Here is a 6,589-nt window from a genome sequence, read left to right as displayed (position 1 = left end):
TGTGGAGCATCATTTTGATGAAGTTTTGACCTTTGGAATTATAGGTTTACTCTAACAAGGACTATTTAAGATTATAATTTATTTGGTACATACTCTAACTATTGGAAAAAAACATTTAATCATCATTCTCATAAGACAAATCTTATGTATAGTTCTAATAAAAAAATTAAAAAACTGGATGATTTAAAGAAGACAAAGAGAAACTAAATATATAAAAAAAATATACATGACTTATAATTTTAACAGCAATGTGTATGGTTGGATGATATGTATATAAAAATAACTGTGAGCAATAAATAACAATTTTACTGAAAGATTTAACTGAAAGAAAGAAAATAAGAAAATAGGAGAAAGGAACATTTACCAAAAACTGAAAATTTTATGCTGACGACTCAGAAACATGACTGGTGCCTAGATTTGCCACCAATAATACCCTGACATGAATGGATGCGAGATCGATGTATTTGCATGCGATTTTTACTAAAATGTCGTCACATATTCTTTTTCTTTGCTTTTTTATGTGCAACTTTTATGCCATTCTAATGCTTATCCTCCTTTTATCACATGAAATATAGAACAAAGAAACAATATATTAATTATTATTTTTGGTGTTTTTCTCCTACATTAGAAATTTAGGAGGTTTCGTACCGTACAGTGGTAGCTCAAGTCTTTAATTGTTTGGACATAGTTAACAGTGTGCCGGAAAATTGAGTTAGACTTTGTTAAAGTGGTCCATACAAAAGCAACTGTTATTACCCACTACTACTATTAAACACTTCAATTAATTTTTCTTTAAATACTACTCTTATTTACAAACATAGTACAAACCGTGCTTAAACATAAAAGTATTAAGTTATTGTTCAATATTATTTCTTTTTATATACTACCCATCTATATCATAATTTAAAGATATAAAGAAGTGAATTGGGAAAAATTTTAGTTTTCGGAGTTTTCAAGTCTGTCAAAATGACTTGAAGAAACATGAGAGCAGTCTACATATAGCATAAAGTGAAAATTTTCAAATTACAGAAAAAGAAATAAAATAAATCCCTAGAAAAATTAGGTAGGAAATTAAGGAAAAGAACTGTAGGTAGCTACAAAATACCCGAAGCTTCACCGGAACTTTACTAGTCTAGCAGGAGATTGGATGAGGTGTGGGAAGTCGGAGCCCATTGCTGATGGATCAAATAATCCTCACCGTTGGATGGAACATCGAACATCATGTTCTGCTGATGTTGCAGATGGAGCAATTGCTGCTGCTGGACCCTCACCATTTCCTTCTGCCGTCGCAGCTCCAACACTTTCCGGTGCGAGTTCGAGTGTTTTGTCAGCACGAAGGTTGGGCTTGCGGCGGGCCTGTACTCCGGCACCAGCCTGCCGGACTTGTACCTCACGCCGCATGCATTGCAAAGTGTTTTAGGACCCATGGGACCCGTCCGCCACTGTGGCGTTTTGTCTGTTGCGCAATGCAGACACTTCCTGCCCTCGCTGCTGCCTTCGCTCACATCCCTCCTCCGCGGGGCGACCTTCTTACCGCTGTCTGAATGAGAAGACTCCGGAGACATCGTGTTCGGAGAGAGGACAACCAGTCGAGAGGACCAATTGCATGGTGGTCCACGAGTCCGCTTACTCCTCGCCTTCCCCCGAACCGATACTTGAGGGTTGAACAGAGCCGGGTTCGGGTCTCTCGTTTCCGATGCGGTTTCCTTTTGCACTCCGGCACCGGATATCAGCTGCAGCTTCTGTAAATCCTCACTGGAAAAGGATTCCTCGGCGAATTTCGACAGCCACTCCAATTCAGCAAGATCGTCATACTGTGCAGACACACAATCAATTAATTAATTAATTAATCTTCTTTATTATTTAAAAAAACTATAATATTACCGAAAGAAAAAGGAAATTGCAACATTAACAAAAGCGAAAAGCGTGTATGTAATAAGGACAAGAATTTGTTGTATTGATTGGACGTGGCATTAGAATTGAAAAAAAAGAAAAAAATAAATTTATTGAAATTAAAATTTTTGGGTTTGGGGAGAGTGTAGAAGTAACACATAGGCAGCCGTTGCATTTGTTAGCATAACACATGTATAGAGTTTAGAGACACGTGTGTACCGGGAGGGAGAGGTCACCGGAGAAATGAGCATCGGTGGCGGAGAAATTGGAGTTGTTGGTGGTGGTGTCGAGGTTGGTTACGGTGGAAGAGTGGTCAGTGGGGAGAGAGTCAAAGGTGGCGTCGATGAGGGGAGCCTCGTCGCTGTTTGAGAAGTCGAAGAAATCTTCGACGATGAAGTGGTCGGTGGTGGAGGCGTTGGTGTTAGAGGAAGTAACGTTGTCGGAGGAGAATTGAGGGTAAAAGGTGTTCTGGAATAACTCTTGTGCTTCCATGGCTTCTGGTTGTTGTGGTGGGTTCAAGGAAAATTATGAAGAAGGTGAAGTGAGAAAGTATAGGGAGTTCCAGACACAAAGTGTGCCAAAGTTGTGGTTTTGAGTGGTGAGAGAGAAAACCAGAAGAGGGTTTATTTGCGTTTAAAGGGGACAAACGGACACCTATATGGGACTACTCTCTCTTTTTTTTTTTTACTTATTTATTATTTTTTCCCTTTTGCCAATGTAAAAAATAAAATATAAAACAAAAAGTCTCCTGTCCTAAAAATAATAAAGCGTAAAATATAAATAATAAGAGGCTTTAATTGAGTTAAAAGAAACTGCGAGAATTTGTGATTCAAGTTACTTTGGTTATTTGCTATTACCTTTTCTTTTTCTTTTGAACTCAGTTTTGATTTTCTAAGTTTTCTCTGCTTTTCTTAATGTAGGGTTCTTCTATATCTCTTCTCGCGTTACTTTTACGTAATTGAAAGAATATACAAATTTGAGTTTTAAAATTTAAAATGTTACATAGACTATATGCATCGTGATTCAAATTGTACAATACATCAAATAATTTTTCCATGATCACATACAATATCAATTTAGTCAAATCAGCATGTTGATCAAGCAGTGTTAATATCTTAGAAACTGCTAAAAATAATAGTGAGATACGTAGCATGCACTTGTTTAAGAAAAAGTACTTAAGATCATAAACGGTTACAATATATATTCAAAATTAAGATATTTACAGTGAATGAGACTGTACTCACGAGCATCCCATGTAGACTTACGAAAAAGTCATGTAATATTTGTAAGAATATACATGTGTAAAAATATGAAATATATATATAAATAAGATCTTTTATTATTTACCAAACTAATTAAGTAGAAAGGGCTACTAACATTAAATTAAGTGTGACATTAATAACTCAAAGATCAATTAAAATATGCAACATATAATAAGAAAAAGTCAAAGATTATATTATTATAAATATAAAAATATCAATGTGTACTAGTAAAAAAAAATCTTAACTTTTAATTAGAAAATTAATTATTTCACAAACACAAATATTTTACATTAAGTTGAAATTATTTTTTAAAAATATATAAAAATTTATTTTTTTATGTGTGAAAGATAAATGTGCTTCATCTTTTATCAGTGATATTTGACTTAAATCTTAATCGTGATTCCTAACACAATATTAGTTTATTTTTGAGTACAGACTATGCATTATAAAAAGTAGAACAGTTAAAGTGTAGAGTGAGGGCTAGGTTTGAAGATGGAGAGCTAGTTAATTAAATATGGTAAAGGGATATAGTTGTCACTTTAGTTTGTCTAAAACCAAACCCATTTGAGAGTGATAGAGCAAGTTTATAGCTAAGGGTAGAACATTAGTGTTGTATTCAACTTCATTTGCCAGCCTTTCCTCTTCAATTTTTCATTGTTTCTTGGGAACTGGGTTTCTTTTTATTATTTTTGTTCAGTTTTTTCAGATGCTATAGTCACATACTAATATATTTTTTCAATTAACTAATTATTATATATTTTTAACATTAATGCATTGTTTTTTTATACAGAAGAATCAAGACAAGAAAATTATTATGTGGTCCAGCATATCATTTATCTTAGCAGTCAATTTTCAAGTGATAAGTAGCCACGTTCCTTGATTTGCGAGAATAAGTTAATTAAAAGTTGCTATACATGTCATAAATATTCTCTTGCAAGAATCTCTTCTTCTATGCATGTCAATGATTCTTGTTTGTGTTTTAACCTTTAATTGCTAGGGTTCAACAAGTAAAATCTATAACCCTCGGAAGAATAGTAAAGAAAATAAAATTATACACACAAGAGATAAAAAAAACAAAATTACAAAGAAAAAGCATAAGGCAGTATTAATTTTTTTTGACAAACTTTACTAATTAAACAAATCTAAGTATGTCACTGTATTAAGCACAAGTTACGATACATAAACAGAGATAAGTAACTTTTTAATCATTTTACTGCTTCACCTTGAAAAGTAAATAGCAAGTAAATTAGTGCATAACTATTACATCTAAATATGTTAAATTTTTTTTTTCTCTTCCTCCTACCTTACAAGCATATCTCTCTTAGTAATGTTTCAAGTTTCAATTTTGATATTGGGACATAGTTTTTCAGTTAAGATTTCAGCAAGTCCCAAGATTGATATTATGAAAAACAACAACAATTTTGCATTATGAAAATTATAAATTAAATAAAATAATTTAATTACACATTGGTGGTAGAAGAAATAATACATTTTTTGTATTCTTATTAACAAATCTAGCTAAGTGTAGAGAGAACATACATATGCTTTCCCTCGATTCAATTATCTTTATACATTTAAGTTTAATTGTTTTTTTGACATCTTTATGGTCATCTTAATTTTGTAAGGTAAATTATATTTTCTCTTTAGGTAACTTTCCTTCATTTTCTTAAAATATACATTTTAATACCGTTTTTAACAAGGAATAAGATATAAGGTTCCTTATCATCTCCACATTTGCTGATAAAAAACAAAACCAGCTCCACAATTATATAACTATACTTTTAAAAAGTAAAGTTCAACAATTATAGCATTGCTTACCAATGTTTTAAATTTATTTATTTTATCATTATTTTTTATTATATTCAATAATGTGTAGTATTGCGGTAGTGTTTGTACATATACTTTATATATGCACATTCTTCAAAGAATAAAAAGGTCAATGTTTTGTTTAGTCTCTTTATCTTTTGGTTAGTTTTAATTAGTGATGTGAAAATAGACCGTAAAATCTGCGAGCCAACTCGGTCCATCATAGATTTGAGTTGGGTTGGCTTTGAAAAAAATGTAATTTTTTTATGTGGGTTAGTTTTCAACCCGACTCATCGGGTTGAACTCGTGATGAGCCGGGTTGGCTCACCAACCCACCTAATTTAATTTAATTATTTGTTATTTTTCTGTTTTAATATTATTAGTTAGTCTTTTTTTTATTATATTTAAATGGGGACAAAAGAAAAAGATGTTTCAAAAGGGAAAAATATTATAGATCTATCTATTCAAGAATCTAATATTATAAATGGACAAGTGATACAAAAATTATCAATATTAAAAACTTATGTGTTTGCCTTTTGTGTTTGTTTCTTGGATTGTATGATATTTTTTTATTTATTTTGAATTGTTTTTGAAGTTTAACATCATTTTAGAGTGAAATTTATTTAGATTTAAATTAATAAAATTATAATTTTTTACTTTTTAAAAACATTTATAATTAAGTGAGTTAGTAAGTCAACCCGTTTAATCCACCAACCCGTGGTGGGTCGGGCCAGGTTCGAATTTTTTCAGCTCGCTAATAAGTGAGCCGGGTTGGATTGACTCACTAAATGACCAACCAGTAGTGGGTCGGGTCTGGTCCACCCGGATTACCCATTTTGACAACTCTAGTTTTAATCTTAAATTAATTCTATAATAATTTTTCCTATCACTAACTATTCTTTAAAAGCTATAAATGGTTAAAATTATTTCTAACAAATATTAAATTTATATAAAAAAGTAAAATTTGTCAAGTCCTTTATACATAATAAAATAAAATTTAAGTTTAATTCAATATGAGTCACAGATATCATTTTACATTTTCTTGTTAATATAGGAAATTTATGATTGATTTTATTATAAAGTTTTTTTTTTGTAGTAAATCCATATTAGCAAGAAGCTTTCACATGAATTTGTTAAAAGAAATGTGAAATTATTACAAGAAAAGAGAAACAAAAAATATGGAAAACCAAACCAAATTTATATAAAAGAAAATACAAAGTAAATAAAATTTAAAATTTTTTATTATGAAAAAAGAAATCATGTTTTATAAGGAGTTCATATGTATATATAATAAGAAATTCTATATTAATGGTTTAGTAGTTAATATTAAAATGTTATAAATATTAATTTAAAAAATTATATTTAACAATAGTATATAATCACTACAACCAATAAATTTCTTATTTCAATATTTTATTTTTACTTGATTCAACCATATGGTTCCAGGAGTGTACAGCTATATTAAATAATATCCGTTGAAAGTAAAAATAAAAATGAAGAGGAGAAGGAAGACATGCATGTGATGTTGATGTAAGTGTGAATAAATTCTGGTGTTCTCTGCCACGTGTCATCCACCGACAAGTAAAAGAGTGCTAATAACTGTGAATTTATCGTGACGACAATCCCTA

The 6,589-nt window shown here is 30.9% G+C and overlaps 1 pseudogene across 1 annotated transcript; it reads right to left on the bottom strand.

Moving 5' to 3' along the window:
* Positions 1-924: 924 nt before the first annotated feature.
* On the bottom strand, positions 925-2,532 carry LOC124823511 (GATA transcription factor 9-like; annotated as a pseudogene). The gene is made up of 2 exons (XR_015784542.1): positions 2,113-2,532; positions 925-1,814 (listed from the first exon to the last, which is right to left on the bottom strand). The product of XR_015784542.1 is annotated as a GATA transcription factor 9-like (transcript).
* Between the last annotated feature and the right edge of the window lie 4,057 nt (positions 2,533-6,589).

Source organism: Vigna umbellata, chromosome 2 (genome assembly GCF_029865625.1).
Source record: "Vigna umbellata cultivar VRB3 chromosome 2, Vumbellata_1.0, whole genome shotgun sequence".
NCBI classification, from domain to species: domain Eukaryota; kingdom Viridiplantae; phylum Streptophyta; class Magnoliopsida; order Fabales; family Fabaceae; genus Vigna; species Vigna umbellata.
Note: the sequence above shows the minus strand (reverse complement) of the source record. Positions and strands in the feature narration are given on the sequence as shown.